The sequence below is a fragment of the Takifugu flavidus genome, chromosome 14 (genome assembly GCF_003711565.1).
Source record: "Takifugu flavidus isolate HTHZ2018 chromosome 14, ASM371156v2, whole genome shotgun sequence".
Lineage (NCBI taxonomy): Eukaryota > Metazoa > Chordata > Actinopteri > Tetraodontiformes > Tetraodontidae > Takifugu > Takifugu flavidus.
The window spans coordinates 5091085-5105512 of record NC_079533.1 but is presented as its reverse complement, the minus strand read 5'-3'; the positions used below and the strand labels follow the sequence as shown (position 1 = coordinate 5105512).

Below are 14428 nucleotides of genomic sequence, written 5' to 3'. Positions count from 1 at the left end.
TAATTAAAGTAAAAAATAGCCTCCAGTGGGATAATTCCTGATAAATTTCCACAGTGACGTGTTTTTTTTTGCTCCAGACAACTTACAGGAGTTTCTTCCAAGTTTGCAGATGGTGGAGGAATGAAGGGAAGATGTAGAAGAACATCTAAAAGCTTTGTTCTGACTGGCCTACTGGGAAATTAATGCTGTTCAGAAATGAACCTCCCATGTTTCCATAGTAGGCCAGAATACAAAATCTTGTCATTGTTTTCTGTACATACATTACATAGATGATACATTAAAAACTCTTTAATTTTAAAATAATGTTACTGCTAACACCCCTGTGCTGAAAAAGCTCATGGATGAAGTCGTTCTGTTCCCTGGGGGCCACTGTAGGTTGAGGACAGTTCTTGCAAACTATATTCCCACCACTGTGTGTTTCTCACACACTGGACCCTGAAGCTATGACACAGGCTACATGAAAGCAGATTCATCAACTCTCATCAGCTGGTGTGGAGGTACAACAAGATGAGGCAGGACTTTGTCTTTTGGCAATGATTAATCAGTTCTCAATGGTGGGACCTCAAGGTTTCTACGTAGCCAAGGCTGTGGTGGAAACCACAATCAAAAGTCAACTTGAAACATGCAATAGAGAAGGAACAGTGTAACCTCCTGCCTTCTGTATGAGTTTAACTTCACGCCTCTCGTTCCCTACTGCCAGCTAAAGGCTGCTTCTCAGCACACAATCCTCGGAGGTGTGAAAGAGAACAACAGAGGGAGGGAAAATGGAAGATGGACTCACAGCTAATCAGGTAAAAGAAAGAGAAGAGATGAACTTTTACTGGAGTCGCATTCAGACCTGGAAACACCATTCTCCTGTTGTAGAGGCAGTTCTGTGACGGTGTACCCTGCTGTAGCAAATCAAATCAATCTTTATCATATCAATCTTTATTTATATAGCGTCTTTTACAATCAAAATTGTTTCAAGGCGCTTTCCAGAATCCCAGGGCCTAACCCCAGACAAGCAACAGTGGCAAGGAAAAATTCCCCTTTAACAGGAAGAAGCCTTGAGCAGGACCAGGCTCATGTAGGGGGACCCTCCTGCTGATGGCCGGCTGGGTAGAGAGACAGGAGAGGGGGGAGGAGAGGGAGAGGATAGAATGGAGAGGAGAGTAGAGGAGAGGAGAGGAGAGAGGAAACCCTGACCCAGTGGGGTGACAGAGGCCTGTCAGGTGATCATGTTTCTGGACCCTGGCAGCCTTGGCCTATAAGAGCATAAGCTAAGATGTTAACCTAATGATTAGATGACCCCCTAAATATGATAATTTGTCTGTCTATGATAGTAACTGGAACTGCAGAATTAATAACAATAAGCTTTTTCAAAGAGGTAGGTTTTAAGTCTGATCTTAGTAGAGTAGAGATGGAGTCAGCCTCCCATACCTGGACAGGGAGCTAAATCCATAGCAGGGGGGCCTGGTAGCTAAATGCTCGAAGAGACGCCAATGAAGAGACACCAGTACTGGAGTGTCAATACCTGTCAGAACTCTGGCTGCAGCATTTTGGATCAGCTGGATGCTTCTTAAAGAGTTGTTTGAACACCCTTATAATAAAGAATTACAATAGTCCAGCCTGGAAGTAACAAATGCATGGACTAACTGTTTAGCATCATGCTGCATATCAAGAGCAACTGAATTACTGAAGTGGATAGTTTCCTGTCTTTCCTCTGCGATCAGTCAGGTGATAAAGTGATGCACGTGAGCCAAAGGTCTTTGCTCAGATTGTTGACATTTGAATTCAGCTTAATTAAAGTCTGATACGAAAGTTGCTGTGGGCAGCGTTGACCTTTGAGGTAATGAAGAGACTGGAGAGTCCATTAGAAAGCCTTTTTAACAGCGTCATTTGTTGTACCAGACCCTGTTCCACAAAAGGCTATAGTTCCGCCATTAAAAGCTATGGAAATGTTAATAACGGCGCTAACGAGTTTGATTGCTACTGTTAGGAGCTACATTTTCTGCTAAATTAGATTGGGACAGAACAAACAATAAAACACAGAAAAAAGAGAGAATCATTATCATTATTAATATAGTATTGAGCAATAAATATGGAAGCCAGTGACCTGCACTGATTTACGACATCTGCACTATTAAATCACATTTTGTGTCATTTGCAAAGAACATGTGGTTGACACACTTGAGCAGACTTGCAACACTCATTTTAGTTATTATAAAGATATACTTTGTGTAATTTATCATAAAACTAGAAATATGAATAACCATGCAAGATGATTGATTGTTTAATGCTAATTTTAAAATCAAATAAGAGCAAACTGCAGATATTTACCTCATTTACTCTCAAAGAAAAATACAGCATAAATCATATTCCTGACTTTGCATTTAAAAATGGCAAGGATTTTTTTTGTTTTCTTTGATTTAAATTCAATACATTGGCACTAGAGAGAAAAACATGTAATCACACACACACGTGCACACACACACACACAATCTCTCACTCACTCACTCACACACACTCTCTCTCTCTCTCTCTCACACACACACACACACACACACACACACAGGTATGTTTCTCCCAGTGAAACTGGGGCAATGGGATAATCTCCAGTCAGATGACAGGCATATTTAGGAATGCACTCTTTGCTACATTGGAGCAAGAGAGAATGGGATTAGCATATTGGGATTAATCCCAAATTTATAAGATGTCGGCAGGTTCCCTCTTCCTTCTGTGAAAGAGAGATGCTTCACTTGTAGTTGTGATGCCTTTGCACTGGTAACTGTTCAAAGCTGAGCTAAGTAAGTCAGTAAGTAAGTCAGTAAATCAGTAAAGTTTTTGATTTTCTTCTTTGTAAACTTGAGTAACCAGTCTGCAAACAGTAAAAGTGCAAGCATAAAAGGTGCATCTGGTCTGTTGGTCCACATCCAGTTATGAACCCTGACCCAAAGGAGGAGTTCTACTGTCAACCAGAGGAGTCCAGAGGATGTTCATCCATCCACCTGATGCTGGCCAAGGGAAGCATGATAGTAAATTTCAATTGTTTTTTGGTTTTGATGGATGCAGAGTTTGTGTTCATGGTTGTTCAGTAGATCCACCACGAGAGGACTCAGAGGGCTCCCTGACAAGAATAGATCACCCTCTCAAGCACTTTGCCTGTACCTGAACCTCTCAGGAGGAAGTCAGACAGTCCTCGGCAGAAGGACTTGGATGAGGTTTTGATCAGCCACAGAACCAAAACACAAGAATCAGCTGTTTCCTCTTTGCGTTGGACCTCTGGTGTACTCACACTCATTCTTCTGAAGGTCACCAGGTCACCACCTTGTGGGTTCTTATCGAGAATGCTGTGATGTCCTCCCAGGGGTCCCAGCACTTGGGAGAGTTAATATTTGATATCATGATGTCTTATCTCCTCTTCAAAAATGTTTGAATAGATCAGAGATGTTCTCCATAAAATAAAGTTTGTGTGTGTGTGTGTGTGTGTGTTGCTCAGGCTCTCTCTCTTGTTCCACCTGGTCCCCAACTCACAGAGAACGGTTACTTTCTCGCTGATTGATTAATAGAACACCAATGCAACACAAAGCTAATGGAAACATGTTACATTATAAATCTAAACTAAATTAGGTTGAGGTTGAAAAGACTTCTAAATTCATTTTATACCAATTAGTTTCCCAATCAGATGAGTGAATTTGCAGGAACAATTGCTACCAAAGAAAGTTTTCACTTAAACCAAACTAATTTCCTCGCACCGTTAACCTGGCAAATCACTGATGGAGCTCCAACTTGTGTTGTCTTTGTTCAGACGGTCACGACACAATTACACCTCTCCGTTGTCAATATCCAGACCTGATGCTACAACATCTAAGCAACTCTTTACTGTCACAGAGGGGCCACGAACGCAGCAGCAGATCTGAAACACACAATCAATCAATTTTTATTTATATAGCGTTTTTTACAACCCAAATTGTTTCTAGGCGCTTTCCAGAATCCCAGGGCCTAACTCCAAACAAGCAACAGTGGCAAGGAAAAACTCCCCTTTAACAGGAAGAAACCTTCAGCAGGACCAGGCTGATGTAGGGGGACCCTCCTGCTGATGGCCGGCTGGGTAGAGAGAGGAGGAGAGGAGAGGATAGGCACACATAGTATATACAGAAATGTGTTATATTTAGTAAAGTAGGTTGCCGGTAGGATTAGGTTGAGTGGGTCAGTGGGGTCGAAGGTCAATATGCAGCTCTCTCAGGGGGACCCTCCTGCTGATGGCTGGCTGGGTAGATAGAGAGGAGAGGGGGGAGGACAGGTAGAGGATAGAATGGAGAGGAGAGAAACACATACAGAGCACAGAAACAGGGGCTGGAGGTTATCATGCAGCCCCGAAGGCGGCGATACCTGTAAATGAATACAGAAGGGGGAAGTGGGGGTGGGGGCAGAAAAACTACACAAGAATCAGCATAACTAGTCTACTTGATGAGGAGGAGAGAGGAAACCCTGACCCAGTGGGGTGACAGAGGCCTGTCAGGTGATCATGTTTCTGGACCCCGGCAGTCTTGGCCTATAAGAGCATAAGCTAAGATGTTAACCTAATGATTAGACGACCCCCTAAATATGATAATTTGTCTGTCTATGATAGTAACTGGAACTGCAGAATTAGTAACAATAAGCTTTTTCAAAGAGGTAGGTTTTAAGTCTGATCTTAAAAGTAGAGATGGAGTCAGCCTCGCGTACCTGGACAGGGAGCTGGTTCCATAGCAGGGGGGCCTGGTAGCTTAATGCTCGGCCCACCATTCTACCCCTAGAAACTCCGGGGACCACAAGTAGACCAGCATTCTGAGAGCGAGCAGACTATTGGGCTGGTAAGGTATCACTAGCTCCTCCAGGTAGGATGGAGCTCGGCCTCTGAGGACCTTGTAGGTCAAAAGAAGGGTTTTAAAAGTTATTCTAAATTTCATGGGCAGCCAATGAAGAGACGCAGGTACAGGATTTATGTGATCTCTTTTGTCAATACCTGTCAGAACTCTGGCTGCAGCATTTTAGATCACCTGGAGGCTTCTTAAAGTGTTGTTTGGACAACTGATAATAAAGAATTTCAGGCTTCCACAAGACAGTTTTTGTACTATTATGCAGCGATGGAGACTTTAACACTGAGGAGCCCTGCAGACACATTAATAGACTCCACAATGCTGCATGAGGCATAATTTCAGTTGTGAATAACCAAAGTAAATATAGACTCTTTCATTCATTCTTCACTCTCTGGCATAGCTGCTCTTATACATCAAAACACCTCAACAATAATCCTGCAGAATGGAGGTGGAATTAACATATGAAAGGCTGGTGTGATGAGCAGCAGATCTCCACAGAGCACCGTGTCAGAGGCTAAAGCAGACACTCAATCAAACAGGAAGTCCTGGAAAAAAAATGGGATTATGAAGAGATCCTGGAAACAAAGACATCAACAGTACTGTTGATATTTAAGCTTCTTCTCCACCAACATTTTCAGGAATTTTCATTTAGGTGGCTTAAAAAATCCTGGTAATTTATGCAGTTTGGTTCCACAACAAGTCAAAATGTATTAAAGCCAGGCCAATGACGTACAGAGCTGCACCCACTGCAAGTGTCCCTCTTAGAACAGTCCTGGCTGTGTGTGGACCATTCTTCCATGGATGCAGTTGTTTTATGCTGCTAACAGCAGCTAACTCAAAGTCCCTCTTAATTTCTACCACTGCAAACGTTGCTCCTACAAGCCCGGCCTGATCGTCTTTGTTTCAATTTGTCCCATAGACACAACTGTACAAGAAGGAGCTTATTGAAATACCGTAACGTAAAATCTGTTCCACCAATCGGCGTTCTTCAGCTCCGCCCTGCCCCACCCCTCGAGGATTCTGGGGAGCCTACCCCACCACTCGATCCTAGGTCAGAGGAAAGTCTTTTCTCTGGGTAATTTCAGTGGAAATGCACCAAATTGCTGATGATATTTCTGTAGTGGAAAAGTAACTGTGGCGAGTTTTAGTCCCTGATTACCAGCAGCTTGTATTATTAATGCATTTCTATGTTCTCTACCTATTCTCTCCTCTACCTCGTTCTCCCTCATCTTTGATTCAGATGAAACAACAATCAGGACACTTCACGTGGAAAATGTCCTGATGGACGAATGGCAGCTGAGCTCTAAAACTGAACATTCTCACACTGTATCTGGACTTGAGTAGTGAGTACTGTGAGAGAACCCTCTTTCAGTATTTTTAAAAGCACTAGACCTGGAATTATGTAAAGATGTTCTTCTTATCTCTCTGGGGGGTAAAATCTATCACCTGAAGGCCAGAACGACATCAACACAACCATGAAAGAGGCTTTGATTCCACATCACAGGCTACACTGAGATCAGCAGAATGATGCCAACCCATCGGCTTTAGAGCAGCTAACATCAGCCACTGTCACTGCCTCACATATACAACAAAGCTACACTGCAACAAAATGCATGTTTGAAGTGGTTGATGCCATCCAGGAACTAAAAGTGCTCTTAAAGGAAGCCACATTGTTCAGAAGGATATCGAGTCCTGACTTTAGCGACCAGTAGAGGTCAGCGGAGATGATGACTCCTGCTGTAATCTGCTAATCTTGTCCTGAAGAAATCTACTTGATGTGCAGCTTTGAACCCATGAAAATTGCCATCAACATCTCACTACTCATGTGTGCAATTACCCACTTTACACTGCTGTAACTTTGGCTAATTCACTAATGAAGGAGTCAGTGCAGTTGCAGTTTTGTAATCCGCAGAATATATTTGCTTTGGTTCAAACGCAGCTGTGCGATATTGAACTGTCTAAAACCTCCCAATCCAACAATAATGAGAAGTCTCTGGGCTCTGAGTGGAGCTGCTGACACAAAGCTTCGGACTGATACACGGCTCACGAGTGTGTGACTAATAGAAATAGACGGATAATCCCCAGCACTGCTTCCGTCTGCAACTGGCTGCTTTGGAGAAGAGGAGAGGAGCTGATAGCCTGGATTTAATCCCAGAAGATAGACTTTTAAGATGGAGGACAGTTTAAAGGAATGATGGGTAAAAACAAAAATTCCAGGCGTATTATAGTCAAAGATTTGCTAGCAGCCAAAAACAGAGTTCTCATTTCATCTTTTATTTAGCTTTTTAGACAAGTTTTCTTATGTTTGTGTCCAGATGGGTTTATCTGTTCATCCAGAATGTGTAGCAAAGAATTTATGCCCAAAAGTTTTTTGTTTTTTTTTAAATAAATCAAGCTTATTTGACTTTTTGAAGGACGCAGTGTGACAAATTCAGTCCTAGAACTCCAAAAGGCTGCTGCATGGAGAGAGGCCTTTATTGGAGAGAAGTAAAAATAGCTGAATTCTGCTGACCCTAAAAATCTCAGATGTACTTTAGCCAGTTTTTAAGGACAAAAAAGTCTCCAGAGTACCAGGACACATGGGAAAGACATGTGGACAGGAAGGGCTCAAAAGGGTCTTTTCTTTCAACGCTATTGACCATTTACCCTGTGTGACTTGTGCTTTGTTCCTGGCTGAAGGAGTCTGGCCAGATTTCCAGATCCATGTCTGGAACACAAGGATTGAGAGTGTTCACGGAGTGTTCAACACATTTACTGATCTGTAAGTCTGCAAACAAGCACTTTCTGTTCTGCCATTATTGGAGAAGGCAGCAGGATTTCCTCCATTTATCTCTTATCATCCGATATTAAATAGATTATATAGTTCTAAATATGGCATTTTACTTTGATCTTGACTTAAAACAGTCCTGGAAATCAAAAGAAACCACCGGCGATGGAGGCAGCAGTGAGGTAACATGATTAACGTCACTCAAATATCTGGTATCAGATCTGTTTCAGTCCATTTTCATTAACACTATCCCTTCATTAACCCCAACCCTTCGTTCACCCTAACTCTAACCCATTAAAACTAACCCTGTTAGGACTCGCAAAAACTCAAGGTGGGACCCAAGAAGACAAACAAGACAGCAACTTCGGTGAACTAACGGTTTTACAAAAATATTTACAACAGTGAAGAGGAGTGAGTGTGCTATACGTGGAAATGACAGGACAAGAGGCAATGAAGTGACCAGTCTGGCCACAGTATAGACATACCCCAAAAACCAACCTCCTCTAACTCTCTGGACGTGCTTGTCCTACTTGTGTGGGCTCAGCCAATGGTGTTGAGGGTACAGCCTCTGGATCATCTGACTGTCTTGGTGATTGGGGGAAGAAACATGCTCACAATGTATTCTCTGCCTCTCCCTTCGTCTTTCGCTCAGATGAATTGTGAGGCGGATCGAGTGGGAAATCAGGGCCACAAGGTCTGGAGCCTCATCCCTTACAGCGAGTTCATCCGTCACAGTGCTGCCACGAATGCCACATAATTAACAGACGGGGGAGCACTGTGCAGCACGACCAGACAATCTTCACCTTTTCAGAGCAATACGTTGATGGCTAAAGGTCAAACACTAATGAACACTGTAACAGGAAACTACCGCATCGACCTACCTCGCCGGAGTAGCAGTTGGGAATGGGGACATACGGTTCACGCGGTGCAGAGAATGAAGGAGGAGCCGGAGAGAAGAGTGGACCACCGAGGAGGCCTGAGCGGCAGTTGGTTGGGCAGCTGGGGATGACCTGGATTGACCACGGAGAACTGCAACATTAGCAGAGAGCTCCTGAAGTGAGTTCAAAACCTGAGTACCCCATCGTGTTGGCTGAGTAAAGTACCCTGGAAGGTTAACGCCTGATGAAGCGGCTCATTGTCTGCTGGGTCCATTTTGGCCAGATCGTTCTGTTAGGATTCTTGACGAAAACTCAAGGTGGGACCGAAGAAGACAGACACAAAGGCAACTTTGGTGAACTAGCAGTTTATTTACAAAAATATTTACAACACTGAAGAAGAGTGAGCATGCTATACGTGGAAACGACGTTGAACAAAGTGTCAAGCCAATACCCAGTGAAGTGCTCGTTGAACCGGGAAGACGTGGTAATCTAAAGGCAAAGAGATCAACACAGTTAGAAAAATGCAAAAAGCCCAAGGACTCGATGTCTGGACCACTCAGATTACCACTGGTACTGATGAAAGGATCTGATACCAGACAGCTGGTGCTGGCTGCTAAAAAGGTCTTCTAATCAACTTGATTAGCTGCAGGTGTGGAGGCAGCAGCACAAAAATTGGGTCAACCACCCCCCTAGAGGACAAACAGAGCATCAATAAACCCCACACAGGATCATAATAAACCCTTCATTAACCCTAACCCCAGCCCTTCATTAACTGTAACCCATTCAAATCAAAATCAAATCAATCTTTATTTATATAGCGTCTTATACAATCAAAATTGTTTCAAGGCGCTTTCCAGAATCCCAGGGCCTAACCTCAGACAAGCAACAGTGGCAAGGAAAAACTCCCCTTTAACAGGAAGAAACCTTGAGCAGGACCAGGCTGATGTAGGGGGACCCTCCTGCTGATGGCCGGCTGGGTAGAGAGAGAGGAGAAGGGGGAGGACAGGTAGAGGATAGAAAGGGTAGGAGAGTAGAGGAGAGGAGGGGAAAAGAGAGGAGAGGCATAGAAATACATACAAAAATACATTATATTGATCATGTTTCTGGACCCCGGCAGCCTTGGTCTATAGCAGCATAGCTAAGATGTTAACCTAATGATTAGACGACCGAAAGTATGATAATTTGTCTGTCTATAATAGTAACTGGAACTACAGAATTAGTAACAATAAGCTTTTTCAAAGAGGTAGGTTTTAAGCCTAATCTTAAAAGTAGCGATGGAGTCAGCCTCCGTACCTGGACAGGGAGCTGGTTCCACAGCAGAGGGGCCTGGTAGCTAAATGCTCGGACCCCCATTCTACCCCTAGAAACTCTGGGGACCACAAGTAGATCAGCATTCTGAGAGCGGAGCGGTCTATTGGGCTGGCAAGGTGTCATTAGCTCCTCCAGGTAGGATGGAGCTAGGCTCTGAGGACCTTGTAGGTCAAAAGAAGGGTTTTAAAAATTATTCTAAATTTAACGGGCAGCCAATGAAGAGACGCCATTACAGGAGTTATGTGATCTCTTTTGTCAATACCTGTCAGAACTCTGGCTGCAGCATTTTGGATCAGCTGGAGGCTTCTTAACGAGGAGTTTGGACACCCTGATAATAAAAAATTACAATAGTCCAGCCTGGAAGTAACAAATGCATGGACTAACTTTTCAGCATCATGGTGGGTCAGTAGTTTTCTAATCCTTGTGATGTTCCTCAGGTGAACAAAGGCACTTCTAGAGACTAATTTAATGTGTGAGTTGAAGGAGAGATTTTGATCAAAAGTTATTCCAAGATTCCTCACAGAGAGACTAGATGTTAATGAGATACCATCTAGAATGATCATATGATGTAATCTATCCCTGAGAGGTTCAGGACCAAACACCATGACCTCAGTTTTTCCTGAGTTAAGGAGGAGTAAATTTGAAGACATCCAGGACTTTATGTCTTTAAGACAGGTCTGAAGCTTCACTAACTTCTCTGTCTCCTCTGGTTTCATGGATGGATAAATCTGAGTGTCATCAGCATAAGAATTGAAAATTTATCCCATGCTGCCGAATAATGTTCCCTAAGGGAAGCATGTACAAGGTGAAGAAGAGTGGTCCACGTACAGAACCCTGAGGAACTCCATGGCTAACCCTACTGTATGAAGAGGGAACGCCATGGACATGAGCAAACTGGTATCTATTAGATAAATATGATCTAAACCAGTCTAGTGATGTTCCTTTAATGCCAATCACATGTTCCAGTCTCTGTAACAGGATGCTGTGGTCAACTGTATCAAAAGCAGCACTGAGGTCCAGCAGAACCAGCATAGAGACCAGTCCATGATCTGAAGCTATAAGAAGATCATTAGTAACTTAAATAAGTGCTGTTTATGTGCTGTGATGAGCTCTAAAGCCTGACTGGCAAACAGGCTGTTTCTCTGCAGGTGCTCCAGTAACTGAGTCACCACAACCTTCTCTAGAATTTTAGAGATAAAAGGAAGGTTGGCTATCGGCCTGTAGTTTGCTAAGACATCAGGATCCAGTGATGGTTTTTTAAGCACCAGCCTAATCACTGCCACCTTGTAGGACTGGGGTACATAACCTGTCACTAAAGAACAATTGATCTGGTCCAGGACAGAACTGCCTATCAATGGTAAAACATCCTTCAACAGGAAGAAACCTTGAGCAGCACCAGGCTCATGTAGGGGGACCCTCCTGCTGATGGCCAGCTGGGTAGAGAGAGAGGAAAAGGGGGAGGATGACAGGTAGAGGAGAGAATAGGTAGAGAACATAGAAATACATTAATAATACAGGCTGCTGGTAATCAGGGACTAAAACTCTCCACATTTACTTTTCCACTACAGAAATATCATCAGCAATTTGGTGCATTTCCACTTAAATTACCCAGAGAAAAGACTTTCCTCTGACCTAGGACCGAGTTGTGGGGTCGGCTCCCCAGAATCCTCGAGGGGTGGGGCGGGGCTGTGAGCTGAAGAATGCCGATTAGTGGAACAGATTTTAGATTATTTCAATAAGCTCCTTCTTGTACAGTTGTGTCTATGGGACAAACTGAAACCAAGACGATCAGGCCAGGCTTGTAGGAGCAACGTTTGCAGTGGTAGAAATTAAGAGGGACTTTGCTTTGAGTTAGCTGCTGTTAAACAACCGCATCCATGGAAACCTTGAGCAGGACCAGGCTCATATAGGGGAACCCCTATATGAGAGAGAGGAGAAGGGGAGGGGACGGGAAGAGGAGAGAATAGGCAGAGATCATAGAAATACATTATATTAATTATAATAACTTGTCAGTAGAGTTGAGTGGGTCAGCGGGGTCGGAGGTCAGTAAGTCAGCATACAACTATGAAGGTGGCGATACCTGTAGATGAATACTTGGCGAGGAGGAGAGTTGAGGAAAGGAGTGGAGTGGAGAGATTTTTTTTAATTTTACAAAAATACTTTAATCACAAATTTACACAGGGCCACAAAACACCCTGTTTAGAAAAAACACAGAACTACAACAGGACATCCTGTTTGCCGAACTGTCGTCTGGTAAGAGACAGAAAGGACGCCCCCAGTTACGCTATTAGGACATCTGCAAGCAAGACCTCAAGAGCTTCAACATCAGCCTTGACATCTGGGAAGTTACTGCCCAGGACCACCTCAAGTGGCAGAAGGCGCTCCGCACCGGGCTGCTCAACTATGAAAACACTCTGGCAAAACACCATGAAACAAAGAGGATAAAGAGAAAGCAACAACAGGTCTCCTCCTCACCGTTTCCATCCTCGGGTGTGGCCCACACTTGCGACATCTGCGGCCGTGTCTGCCTCTCACGCATTGGCCTTCTCAGCCACAGAAGACGCTGTGTTAAAACCTAACTCCCAGGCACAAGAAATCTATGGTCTTCCGAGACTGCGATGCCGATGAATAATAAAAATAACAATAATAATAGTAATAACAATAATACCAATAATAATAGTTATAATAATAATACCAACAACCACAATAATAAATAAATAAATATTAAGAAAAACAACAATACAATACAATTTATCCCACCAGGGGGTGTGCAAAGTGCAAATGATCCTCTGTAACAGTGCATAAAACATTTTTGTGACACCATATATCGTGGAATTTGCCAAGGTCATTTATCATTATATAAAAAACAAACTCCAACGTCAGCCTACACTGGACATTGCAGCGCCATACAGAGGCGGCCTCACTATCTCCAGTTTTTGAAATTTTGTTTTTCCTGGAGATGTAAATTGCCATTTTTGCCTCACCACAGATAAAATTCAGGAGTTGCCACTTGCTGCGAGCATCTTTGTTGTATCCTGCACCAAAAATAAAAGTTCTAATCAAAAAGGTTTCATTAAAACCATTAAAAACACCCTTCATGACATTAAAAAGTACAGTGAGCCTCTCACACTCACTGTACGCATGGAACACAGTCTCTCACCCGGAGCAAAACGGGCACTGGTCCAACACAGCAGTGTTCATTCTGGAGAGGAGAGCGTTCAGGGCAACAGCCCCATGTAAGATCCTCCACTGGAGGTCCCTGGTCCTCTTTTTCAGGGACGGCTTGTAAAGGAACTTCCAGCAGGGGCGAGCTCCATTCCCTCCCAGTCGATCAGCCCACTCATGCTCCTGTTCGACAATCCTCTTCTGTTCAATACCCTCACGCAGTTGTTGTATGTGGTCTTCTTATCGGCCGCGACTAGGGAGAAGGTCTTTGCTGGTCTGAGGAGAGGACCGTCTAGATTCCCGAGATAGGCGGCCAGCCTGATCTCCAGGAAGGGCTCCTCGCTGTCGGGTTCGGTCCCCTGGCCGTAGTCTTCAAGGAGATGCCTCTCTCTCATGCTGAGTCTGTTCCTCCACAGCCGAAGCACCCCCTCGGCTGCCTGGGTAGAGCGGATGCCCAACAGGGAACCCACTACCTCTGCACCCGTTAGGTCCGGCCCTGCTAAGGCCACTACGTGCTGGAGGAGCAGGGGCCGGGTCCGCCACAGCTCAGCCGTCAGTCTCGGCATGGCTTCGGCCGAGACGTCCAGCCTGGCTCCGTGCACCATGGGTTCCCTCAGCAGCCAATACATAGAGTCAGAGCTGGTTCTTTTTTCAACTTTAAAAAGGGCCCACGCCTTAACAACACTTTGATAGAATGGAGGTAGCCCATTTAATTTTGCAAATTTAAAGTCAGTTAAAAACAGAGCATCATCCAGCCCCAAGTTACTCACCTGTCTGAAGACACATCTGGCCACATCTCTCCACATTAGATTTGCCGGCCCTGTTAAAAACCTCTGCACAAACTGTATTCTAAAAGCGGCGTTCCTGCTGGCCAGGTGGATGAGGCCCTGTCCTCCCTCCTCTCTAGGCAAGTACAACACCCCCTGCTGGACCCAATGCATGCCGTCCCAGAAGAAAGCCAGAACCCTTGTCTGAAGTTGTGCTAGTAACTCTGAGGGTGGCTCCATGCAACTGAGCCAGTGCCAAAGCACAGAGGCCACCAGGTTATTGAGGACAAGGGTTCTGCCTTTGTATGACACACAGGGGAGGAGCCATTTCCATTTTTTATTTTTTTCTTCTATCTTTTCCAATGTGTCCACCCAATTCTTCTTTTCAGTTTCTTCGTCTCCAATAAAACACCTAGGTATTTTCGGCCATCCCTCCGCCAGGCAAGATCCTGGGGAAGGACCGGCAGACCGTTTTCCCACCTGCCAACAGCCAGGGCTTCACTCTTGTGCCAGTTGACCCTGGCCGCGGACAGGCGGTTGAATAAAACCGTTAAATTAGATAAAACATCTACGTCCCTCTGGCTGCACACCATTATTATTATATCATCTGCGTAGGCAGATAAAACTATTTTTCTGTGAAAGGACAGTAAAAACAGGCCATCCACGCTTGCACGGATCCTAGAGAGAAAGGGTTCGAGG

At 44.3% G+C, this 14428-nt stretch overlaps 1 long non-coding RNA gene across 1 annotated transcript; it reads right to left on the bottom strand.

Moving 5' to 3' along the window:
• Positions 1-8495: 8495 nt before the first annotated feature.
• On the bottom strand, positions 8496-9575 carry LOC130537850 (uncharacterized). Its single transcript, XR_008953709.1, has 3 exons — positions 8938-9575; positions 8712-8797; positions 8496-8637 (listed from the first exon to the last, which is right to left on the bottom strand). It is a non-coding gene; the product is annotated as an uncharacterized LOC130537850 (long non-coding RNA).
• Between the last annotated feature and the right edge of the window lie 4853 nt (positions 9576-14428).